This window comes from Somniosus microcephalus, chromosome 14 (assembly GCF_052327205.1).
Source record: "Somniosus microcephalus isolate GS21.2 chromosome 14, FLI_Smic_1.0, whole genome shotgun sequence".
In the NCBI taxonomy this organism is placed as follows: Eukaryota; Metazoa; Chordata; class Chondrichthyes; order Squaliformes; family Somniosidae; genus Somniosus; species Somniosus microcephalus.
The window spans coordinates 102,248,637-102,260,166 of record NC_141000.1 but is presented as its reverse complement, the minus strand read 5'-3'; positions in this window follow the sequence as shown (position 1 = coordinate 102,260,166).

Here is an 11,530-nt window from a genome sequence, read left to right as displayed (position 1 = left end):
ATTTTTAAAAAAGTTTTGACTTTATTTCTGTTAAGTTAGTTAATAGTCTACTAAGTAGAGGCATGGCAGGTCACCTCAGTCCTGTGGAATGCACATCTTGTGCCATGTGGGATTCCAGGACATTTCCCGTGTCCTGGACAACCACATTTGCAGGAAGTGTCGTTAGCTGGAGGTTTCAAGGTTTCGGAGCTTGAACAGCAGCTGGCGTCACTGCAGTGCATCCATGAGGCTGAGAGCTACGTGGATAGCACGTTTCAGGAGGTGGTCACCTCGCAGCATAAGAGTGTGCAGGCAAAGAGGGAATGGATGACCGTCAGACAGACAAGGAGGACCACTAACATGAGCAGAGCCTTTGTGGAGTCATTGGTGCATGAACGCATCACCACGGAAAGGATGGCAACCTTCGTGGAAAGGATGGCCACAGTAGACGAGAGGATGGCTACAGCCATCGAGGAGCTAAGTCGCCAGAGTGTTAAAAACATGGTGAGTGTTCAGAATAGACTGACATCTCTGGAGGAGCGACAGTCAGCTATTGAACAGAGAAACCAGACCTTCATGGCAGTCTCTCTGAGTAGGACTGCCAGTGCAGATACGGGTCCGCATGGCCCCCCTGATATGCAGCAAGGTGCTCTCAAGCCACTTGCAAGCGCTGAGGGGGACCTGACCCATGAGAGGGAAGTTGGTGGCAGATATCAAGGAAGTGGGGGCTCCTCTCCAAGTGCTCACACTTCCATGCCACTGCAGAGCCCTCGGTCAGAGCCCCACCAGAGTCCCCACCCAACTGAGATCGACGTCTCAACCCCTGCACAGTCGCAGGAGCAGCAGACTGTTGACGAGCCCTCATAGGTTCGTCACCCCAGAGGACGCCCGCCAAAGGTGTCGAGACAGGAGCAGCAAGAAACTGAGCAAGGGGCCTCTACATCTGCTGAAGCAACAGGGGAAGCACCACGTAGGAGCATGCGTAAGAGAAAGATACTGCACAAATAGTCACAAGGGTGTCATTTTGCGAATGGGATTTCCACATTGAGGGCTTAGGATTACTTGCAATTGTCAGTGTGGTGGTCAAATTGCTAGGAATCAGCTCGTTTGTGGCCATTGTCGATGCTCAGGTAAGACGATGCGAGGCAAAAGCGCTTGAGTGGCTAGGCTAAGCAAATCTGGCCAAGATGAGCGCGTTCCTTGCATCCCGAGCAGCTATGTTCTCACGTACTGCTGCCGCTGGTTGATGGGCCTCTGCAGGATGTTCGTTTTCGCTCTCCTCCTCATCTGAGGAGGATATGTGAGGAGCCACTTGGTCCTCAGGAATCTGCAAGCCACGACGCTGTGCCATGTTGTGAAGTGCACAGCAAACCACGACGATTCTGGCCCAATGAAAATCCTGCCCAAGGTGTTCAGGAAAGGGGGAGGAAAGAAAGGAGGTGGGGTGGCAGTATTAATTAAGGAGAATATTACAGTGCGGGAGAGAGAGGATGTCCTGGAGGGTGGTGGAGGTAGATTCAATTGTGGCTTTCAAAAGGGAATTTGATAAGTACCTGAAGGAAAAAAAATTGCAGGGCTACGGGAAAAGGGCGGTTGAGTGGGATTAGCTGAAGTGCTCTTGCAGAGAGCCGGCAACGGCTTGACGGACTGAATGGCCTATTTCTGTGTTGTAACCATTCTATGATTCTACGATTCAGTACCTCCGAGCTGGAGCTGCCTCCGACAGTGCAGCACTCCCTCAGTATAGCACTGAAGTTTCAACCCAGATTATGTGCTCAAGTCTCTGGAGTAGGGCTTGAAACTACAGCCTTCTGCCTCAGAGATGAGAGTGCTACCACTGAGCCAAGACTGACACCATCTACTGTATTGACTTTCGAGACCACTGGGATCCCTCACAGACCTCCTAGGATCCAGGGACCCTATTTTAAAAACCTGTGCTCTGCAGTGGAGATGTCTAACGCATAGCTCAAATCTCATTCATGAACTCTATTTATCCGGTCTACAAAGCCCCTGCTGATCTCTTTTGTTTTTACATGCTTGTGTGCAAAGTGAATTTAGACTTCAGCTCAGCTTCAGCTCTTTAAACTTCCTGGGTCTGGGGGGTTGTTTGTGAATTTAGGCCAATTAGGGAGCAATTTTTCTGCACTAATCAGGAATTAGTGTTAAGAAAGAAAGACTTGCCTTTATATAGCACCTTTCACAACCACTGGACATCCCAAATGCTTTACAGTCAATTAAGTACTTTTTGGAGTGCAGTCACCGTTGTAATGTAGGAAATGTGGTAGCCAATTTGTGCACAGCAAGCTCCCACAAACAGCAATGTGATAATGACCAGATAATCTGTTTTTTTTTCTTATGCTGGCTGAGGGATAAATATTGACCAGGACACCGGGGATAACTCCCCTGCTCTTCTTCAAAATGGTGCAATGGGATCTTTTACGTCCACCTGAGAGAGCAGACGGGGCCTCGGTTTAACGTCTCATCTGAAAGACGGCACCTCCAACAGTGCAGCACTCTCTCAGCACTGCACTGGAGTGTCAGCCTAGATGTTTGTGCTTAAGTCTCTGGACCAGTCCTTCAGGTCCAAGAGGCTTAAAGAGCTGAGACTGAAGGTTTGAAGCCTCGCATTTTTTATGAGTGCCATGCTTTGGGAATTTTAACCATTTTTCCACAGGGAAGATACTGGTGTGATTTACTTGTTACATTGAAGTTAAATACAATTCTCAAGGGAATTAAAATTACCACAGCAGCCAGTGATTGGGGGAAGTGGTAGATGCTTATTAAAGATAGATGAACCAGTTTGTGGAATGTTGCTACTTGAATATTACTTTGAACTGAGACAATGGGGGTAAATTTAACCTAACTCTCCGGTCAGGAAACCCGGAGGATCGGGTGGAATGCTGGCTTTACATCCTGCCCAATATTACTCTCCATTAACTTCAACAGAGAGTAAAATTGGGCAGGGTGTGAAACCAACATTGCACCCGATCCCATCAGTTTTCATCGGATGGATTAGGTTAAAACTGCCCAAAATGTGTCAATTGGCTCATCCCAGACCCATTGTGGTGGATTTTCAACTTGCCACCCGTGTGTTAATCTGGCGCTGTGGACTAGCTGCCAGTTCTTGAAACCGCCCAATTTTCATTACCATTGATTTTAAGTGGGAAAATGCACACTGGTTCAGTAGGGGATGCTGCCAAACATTCTTCTCTCACCCAATACCAACAAAAATCGATCATCTGGTCATTCATCTCATTGCTGTTTGTTGGATCCTGCCATGTACAAAACTGGCTGCTGGCTTTCCAATGTAATAGCAGTCCCTGCACCTCAAACTAATTCATTGTATGTGAAGCACTTTCGTATGTTCCTGAGAGATGTGAGGAGGCACTATATAGCTGCAAGTCTTGTTCTTGCTTTTTGTGGTGGCTAGCCAAGGGTGCCACTGCAGCATACTTGGCTTGCCCTCTTGGCTATAGAAGGTGCTTAGACTGGAGTGAATGGTAAAGGATAAAAGGAAATGGTGTGAACACAGCAGGAACTGAGTTGACACGGCAAAAACTCATTTCAGATAGGAACTTTATAGCGTGGGTAGAGAGTGGAAATTTTCATTGGATCAATCTGGTCCAAATTTCAAATGTTTTCAGATTGTCAGTTTTCTCTGTTCTCTTCACCCTCAGTGCAGCCATATCTTGCCCCATGTTTCATGGTGTCTGTAGGTGTAACTACGAGGGTGTTGTTTAAAGTGTGAGTTACATGAAAACATATCAATTATATTTTGGAATGGAAATAAATGAGTCTCATGCAAAAAGAATGAATCTTGGCAGATCTGCTCAGAGACCAAATAGTTTCTCCTGGCAACGTTAAATGTTGGTTTTGGAAGGAATGGAGCCTCCGTTTTGATTTCACTGAATCCTTGCTAAGCAACAAACCATGTAGTTGTCAGGTGTGTTCCATTTGTGAAGAATGAATTTGTTCCGTCTGACTGGGTTTTATAAACTGGCCTCTTATACTAGCAACTGTCCTCTCACTCAGTCAGAAGTGGTACGATTGCTGTGCTGCATTTCTTATTTCTTATTGTATGGACAATGAGGCATTTGTTTGTCAACAATCATAGAATTACAAAGAATTTACTGCACAGAGGCAGGCCAATCGGCCCAATAGGTCTTTGCCGGGCTTTATGCCAGGTCAGAGATAATGGGCCAGTTATAAAAAAACGATTTCTCCCCTTCATTCCTTAAGGAATTATTTTGCGCTGGGGTGTACAAGGCAATTTACAGCAGTGTTACAAAGTATTTACAAAGTATTTACTGCACAGAAAAAGGCCATTCGGCCCAATAGGTCTATGTCAGTGTTTACGCTCCACACGAGCCTCCTCCCACCGTACTTCATCTCAACCTATCACCATATCCTTCTGTTCCTTTGCCCCTCATGTACTTATCTAGTTTCTCCTTAAATGCATTTATGCTATTTGCCTCAACCACTCTATGTGGCAGCGAGTTCCACGTTAAATCACATTCAAGATCATATATGGTTCCAATGTTCCCCCTAAGGTGGGCGGCTGCGCACCATTCGAGAGGTCCCGCACAGGCCACTCACCAGCTGCTGCCGTTGGAAAAGATACCGCACAGCAAAAAAAAATGAGAGGGAACATTGTATGGTTCCTAATGTTTTGCTGTTGAATTTTCCTTGCTGTTTTAGAATTTTTTTGCATGTGACTGTTACAATGCACAGCCGCGCTGTCGTGCTGAAGACTAGCCGCACCTCTAGCCAAGCTGTTCCAGTACAGCTACAACACTGGCATCTATCCGATAATGTGGAAAACTGCCCAGGTATGACCTGTCCACAAAAAGCAGGACAAATCCAATCCGGCCAATTACCGCCCCATCAGTCTACTCTCAATCATTAGCAAAGTGATGGAAGGTGTCGTCAACAGTGCTATCAAGTGGCACTTACTCACCAATAGCCTGCTTACTGATGCCCAGTTTGGATTCCGCCAAGACCACTCGGCTCCTGACCTCATTACAGCCTTGGTCCAAACATGGACAAAGGAGCTGAATTCCAGAGGTGATGTGAAAGTGACTGCCCTTGACATCAAGGCAGCATTTGACCGAGTGTGGCATCAAGGAGCCCTAGTAAAACTGAAGTCAATGGGAATTGGGGGGGGGGGGGAAATCTCTCCACTGGCTGGAGTCATACCAAGCACAAACGAAGATGGTTGTGGTGGTTGAAAGTCAATCATCGCAGCCCAGGACATCACCGCAGGAGTTCCTCAGGGCAGTGTCCTAGGCCCAACCATCTTCAGCTGCTTCATCAATGACCTTCCCTCCAACATAAGATCAGAAATGGGGATGTTCGCTGATGACTGCACAGTGTTCAGTGCCATTCACAACTCCTCAGATAATGAAGCAGTCCATGCCCGCATGCAACAAGACCTGGACGATGTTCAGGCTTAGGTTGATAAGTGGCAGGTAACATTCACGCCATACAAGTGCCAGGCAATGACTATCTCCAACAAGCGGGAGCCTAACCACCGCCCCTTGACATTCAACGGCATTACCATCGCCGAATCCCCCACCATCAACATCCTGGGGGTCACCATTGACCAGGAACTTAACTGGATTAGCCACATAAATACTGTGGCAACAAGAGCAGGTCAGAGGCCGGGTATTCTGTGGCGAGTGTCTCACCTCCTGACTCCCCAAAGCCTTTCCACCATCTACAAGGCACAAGTAAGGAGTGTGATGGAATACTCTCCACTTGCCTGGATGAGTGCAGCTCCAACAAAACTCAAGAAGCTCGACACCATCCAGGACAAAGCAGCCCGCTTGATTGGCACCCCATCCACCGCCTTAAACATTCACTCCCTCCACCACTGGCGTACCGCAGCTACAGTGTGTACCATCTACAAGATGCACTGCAGCAACTCACCAAGGCTTCTTCGACAGCACCTCCCAAACCCGCAACCTCTTCCACCTAGAAGGACAAGGGCAGCAGGCGCATGGGAACACCACCACCTCCAAGTTCCCCTCCAAGTCACACACCATCCTGACTTAGAAGTATATCACCGATCCTTCATCATTGCTCGGGCAAAATCCTGGAACTCCCTACCTAACAGCACCGTGGGAGCACCTTCACGGCATGCACTGCTGCGGTTCAAGAAGGTGGCTCACCACCACTTTCTCAAGGGCAATTAGGGATGGGCAATAAATGCTGGCCTTGCCAGCGACGCGCACATCCCATAAAAAAACGAATTAAAAAAATGTCAGAACTGTCCCAATATCATCAGTGCTCATATCACAAGGCAGCAGTCAGAGATAGATGCACGCCTTCTATGATCACGAACTTATGACTTTATATGTGGACTGAATGGGTTAGCATGCTGCAGAATTAACAATGACCCTTTTACCGAGTTATTTCACACTGAAGTTCTATATGGGTTGCCCACCATGTGCTCTTGTCCTCTTTGATAGGTGGAAAACAACTGTATAATTCAGGCTAGACTGTCAGTTCAATTTATTATGAAATTCAAATAGAAACAAAATGTATACAGAACAATGTTAACTTTACACACAACTTTTTTCTTGACTTTGAAACAACTAAACTCTATAATGTCTCCCTTTTCAGGATCTTTTGTTGATGTACTGAGTTCTGCCTCAATGCCGTGATGTGGTAATATGCTTGAACTGTGCGAATTAAACTGCTAAGGCTGCTGTCCATATATATAGCTAAGAGGAGATTTGATAGAGATGTTTAAATCATGAAGGATTTAGTTAGAGTAAATAAAGAGAAACTGTTTCCAGTGACTGAAGGATCGATAACCAGAGGGCACAGATTTAAGGTGATTGGCAAAAGAGCCAGCGGCGACATGAGGAAAAACCTTTTTACACAACGAGTGGTTAGGATTTGATAGGACTGCCCGATAGGGTGGTGGATACCGATTCAATATTAGCCTTCAAAAGGGAATTGGATAAAAGGAGAAAAAATTGCAGAGTTATGGGGAAAGAGCGGGGCTGTCGGATGAACTGGATTGCTCTCTGAAAGAGCCGGCGCAGACTCGATGGGCCGAATGGCCTGCTTCTGTGCTGTACTATTCTATGATTCTATATCCATCACCTCCTTTGGAGCAGAGGACAGTTTCTTTGAAGAAGCCTCTGTTTTTTTCTGAACAGGCTGATATTTAAAATATTGGCCCAGATTTTGCTACTAAAATAACAGTGAGTTTAATGGTGCTCGCTATTATTATTGTGTAAATCGTCCAGCAACTTGTGGCTAGGAAGAGATACCCCGTGAATTGTGAATCGGCACAAATTGTTGGAAGATTTGTACTGCTCTGCTGTTATCCTCATGAAAATGGCTGCTCACCTGCAACCTCGCCTTGAGTTTCATGAAATTGCTGCATTTGTGCATTAATTACCAATTAAACTCGCCGCAGAAAGTTATGCTGCTACTTAACAGTGAAGTAACTTTTTAATGATGAGATTTATGTTCCTGCAATGCCTCTCAACTGCTCTGGCCCATAAAGTGAACAATTTAAGCTGGAGTCTCATTCCTACAGGTAGTAAATTGTTGTTAAAGATTTTTAAAATTACTTTTCCTTTCTGCCTTTTCTTTCTCTCTTTCTTAATCCAATCTTTCTTTCCCTCTTTTTCTTTTTCTTTCTGTACCTGATTTGACTCTAATCCACCCTATTTCCTTCTCCGTCGTTCCTCTGTTTCTTTCTCAATCCTTAAATCTCATTGGTTAAGGAGATAGACTGTTAGTCCCATCGATCACCAAGGTTCCAGATGTTATCAGCTCGTACTTCCAGCAAATTGCAGAGCAAAATTTTTTTGAGCTGAAGGGTGAGGGAAAAGTCGAACTAATGAGGCACATCACGAGATGCCCCGCTCCAGCAAAATATGGACCGTTAATTATTTCTACCATTCGAGCAGATGGTGATGTGGTTTGCAGCCACATCTTTGTCTGGAGCAATGCTTAATAGCTCAGGCCTGAATCAAAGCCTTCTATGTCAAGGTGTTAATTTTGAGACATCAGTCTTCTTGGTGGCGGTCTCCCTGTAGGTCAAATATTACCGATAACAACCTTTGTCTACTTCCTCGGTTAGCCCACATGCATGCCTGCAACTTTTCATAAACCTGAGGTATTTGGCTAAACATTCTTGACCAGTTGCAGTTAATATGCTAATGATTCCTGTCTGGGAGGTTTGCTCAGTTATCACCCGCAACTAACCAGAACTCTATAATCGCTCAGCCCTCAGGCCCCAAGACAAAGGAGATCCTTTCAGAAAGTAACTAACAGTGTTACAGTTAGCCTTTGCAATACATTAGCTCAGATAAAAGTTCATATAAAAATGTATATATACATTATACAGAGCTTTTATATTATGAAGCAATATGGAGCTTCAAGTCACATTGATATTGGACTCCCAAAATTTACAATATTCTAACCAAGAGGACAGACAGGTAACTTGCTCCTAGGTTTATGGTAATGCTATTCTGTAGGCATTTGCGAGAAATTGTAAATTTCCCTTTGAGTTTGCCCCCCTCAACTCCCTATAGCAGCGAGCCTTTCGCTTAGTGGTAGCATTCCTGCCCCTGAGTCAGACGGTGCAGGGTGCGAACCCCACTCCAGACAGTCCCAGCAAGTGGAGATCGGAACTCCAGCTCTGAATTCTGGGTTGATATCCAGTACGATGCTTGTGTCTGGTGAGTGTGGGTAGCCCCCTCGCATCATATGGGTTGTGGGCTCCCACGCTGTCAGCTGGTATAATGATGATTGTGGCCATGGAAGGAGCGTTGAAATAAATGGGTCTTTTTCCGAGTGGCAGGCAGTGACTAGTGGGGTACCGCAGGGATCGGTCCTTGGACCCCAGCTATTCACAATATATATTAATGATCTAGACGAGGGAACTAGATGTAATATCTCCAAGTTTGCAGACGACACAAAGCTGGGTGGGCGTGTGTGCTGTGAGGAGGATGCCGAGAAACTCCAGTATGATTTGGACAGGTTGGGTGATTGGGCAGATGCATGGCAGATGCAATATAATGTGGATAAATGCGAGGTTATCCACTTTGGTGGCAAAAACAGGAAGGCAGATTATTATCTGAATGGCAATAGATTGGGAAAAGGGGAAGTGCAACGAGACTTGGGTGTCCATGTGCACCAGTCACTGAAGGTAAGCATGCAGGTGCAGCAGGCGGTTAAGAAGGCAAATGGCATGTTGGCCTTCGTAGCGAGAGGATTTGAGTACAGGAACAAGGATGTCTTGCTGCAGTTGTTCAGGGCCTTGGTGAGACCACACCTTGAGTATTGTGAAATAACAACAGAAAATGCTGGAAAAACTCAGCAGGTCAGGCAACATCCGTGGAGAGAAATTTGAGTTGACGTTTCGGGTCGAACCCTTCTTCAAAACTGGAAAGAAAAGAAAATAGACCGAAGGCAGGGCTGCGATCGGACAAAAGAAGTGAAAGAGACAAAAGTAGTAGAAGAGACAATAAAAGGTATTCGAAGCCAGACGAGATGGTAATAGGCTGAGATTAGGTGTGAAGTGCACTGGCAGGGCAAGAGATAGCTGCCAGGTGGGAGAGTGAAACAAAAGGAAAGGGGGGGGGGGGGGAAAGGAGTGGAAAAATTACAAGTAAAAAGTAATAGGGGCCGAGGTTATGACCTGAAATTGTTGAACTCGATAGAGAGTCCGATCGTGGCGGAGCCCAGAACCAGGGATCACAGTCTAAGGATAAGGAGTAAGCCATTTAGGACAGAGATGAGGAATTTCTTCACCCAGAGAGTGGTGAACCTGTGGAATTCTCTACCACAGAAGGCAGTTGAGGCCAATTCATTAAATATATTCAAGAACGAGTTAGATATATTTCTTAAGGCTAAAGGGATCAAGGGATATGGGGAGAAGGCAGGGACAGGGTACTGAGTTTAGATGATCAGCCATGATCTCATTGAACGGCAGAGCAGGCTCGAGGGGCCGAATGGCCTACTGCTGCTCCTATCTTCTATGTTTCTATGTTCACGTCGTGGCCTGTCAGACTGTTATTCAGCCTGCAAAATTTTCTGCAATATTAGAAGATTGGTGACAATTGAATCTAACTAGTCTATTGGATGTCTCAAATATATGCTTCAGTGACCCTGGTGCAAAACCTGTTGAAATATTTCAAACAATGTGTGGGTCTCCATTTCATCTTACTGGAAATGCTAATTTGCATATGCAGCAGTGTGCTATTGCAAGCACAGGAAGTTTGTAGAAACCAGCTTTGTCTGGCTACATGAGGGCAGAGTGCATAATTTTGCAATTATCAATCAGAATCAAAATGTAGTTAATGCCGTAATATGGCACTAGAAAGCTGCACTGCTGTGTGTACAAAATGAAAAATGAGTTCCAGAAGTGGGAAATGGAAAGGAGGGGCTCAGAAAGACTGATGAGGTTGAACTGTTCATAGAAACAAACCAGTAGGTGGAAGGGCAATCTTTAGCACCCACATGAAACGATCCTCTGCACTAAAGAGGGACATCTTGCTTGGGAAGTACAGTGTTTATGTTACTGGACTAGTAATCCAGAGAATGCGAGTTCATAATCCCGCCATTGCAGTGTGAGAATTTAAATTCAGTTAAAAAAATGTGGGTATAAAAAGCTGGTACCAGAAAAAATGACCACAAAGCTGTTGGATTGTTGTAAAAACACAACTGATTCATTTATGTCCTTCGATAAAAAGAACTTGCACTTTTCACGACCTCAGGACATTCCAAAGCATTTTACTGGTACTTAAGCCTTTTAAAGTGCAGTCACTGTTGTAATGTAGGGAAACGTGGCAGCCAAGTTGCACACAGGAAGGTCCCACAGACGGCAATTAGTTACGTGACCAGAAAAAGCAGTGCACTAGACGGTGCAGCAGTTTTAAATGACGCACAGAGGAGAAATTGGCTAATATCAAGTGTTACCGCAAAGTCACAACTTAGACAGGTGCAGGTTCCAAGAAACCACTGACTGATGGCAAAGATAGCTGTATCGCAACTCAAACCAGAGATAATTATTGAGCGGATCAGATTGGTGATTGACGGTAAGGACACCTTTAATACCACTTAAGATGAAGTCATTATTTAACAAGTTCTAGTCCCTGTATTATTTATCCCTGTTTTGAGATATCTGTGTTTCAACAAATTATAAGTAGCAGGAGACAATATACACTGTTATATATTGCATGCACATACTCAGTTCATACAGTACTTAGCATCCTGCATTGATAAATTAAGATTCTGACACTTGGTTTATGCTTATTAACCAAGAAATGGGAGTGTTTAATGGGAATTAAAAGGTCCATTTACAGAAGCTGAGCTGCAGGGTATGACTACATTGTTGGATCTGTGGTTCAGTGGATACGCTATTATTAAATAATCACACGGATGCTGTACATTAACAAATAGCAGGTCTTTACTGGAGGAGGGTAATCTCTAGACTGGGGGTACAGAGGCATGCGCAAAGCTTATATACCGGTGTGGTCACTGCCGGTACTACAGTATACAGGAGCTGTAAAAGTAGTTCTGA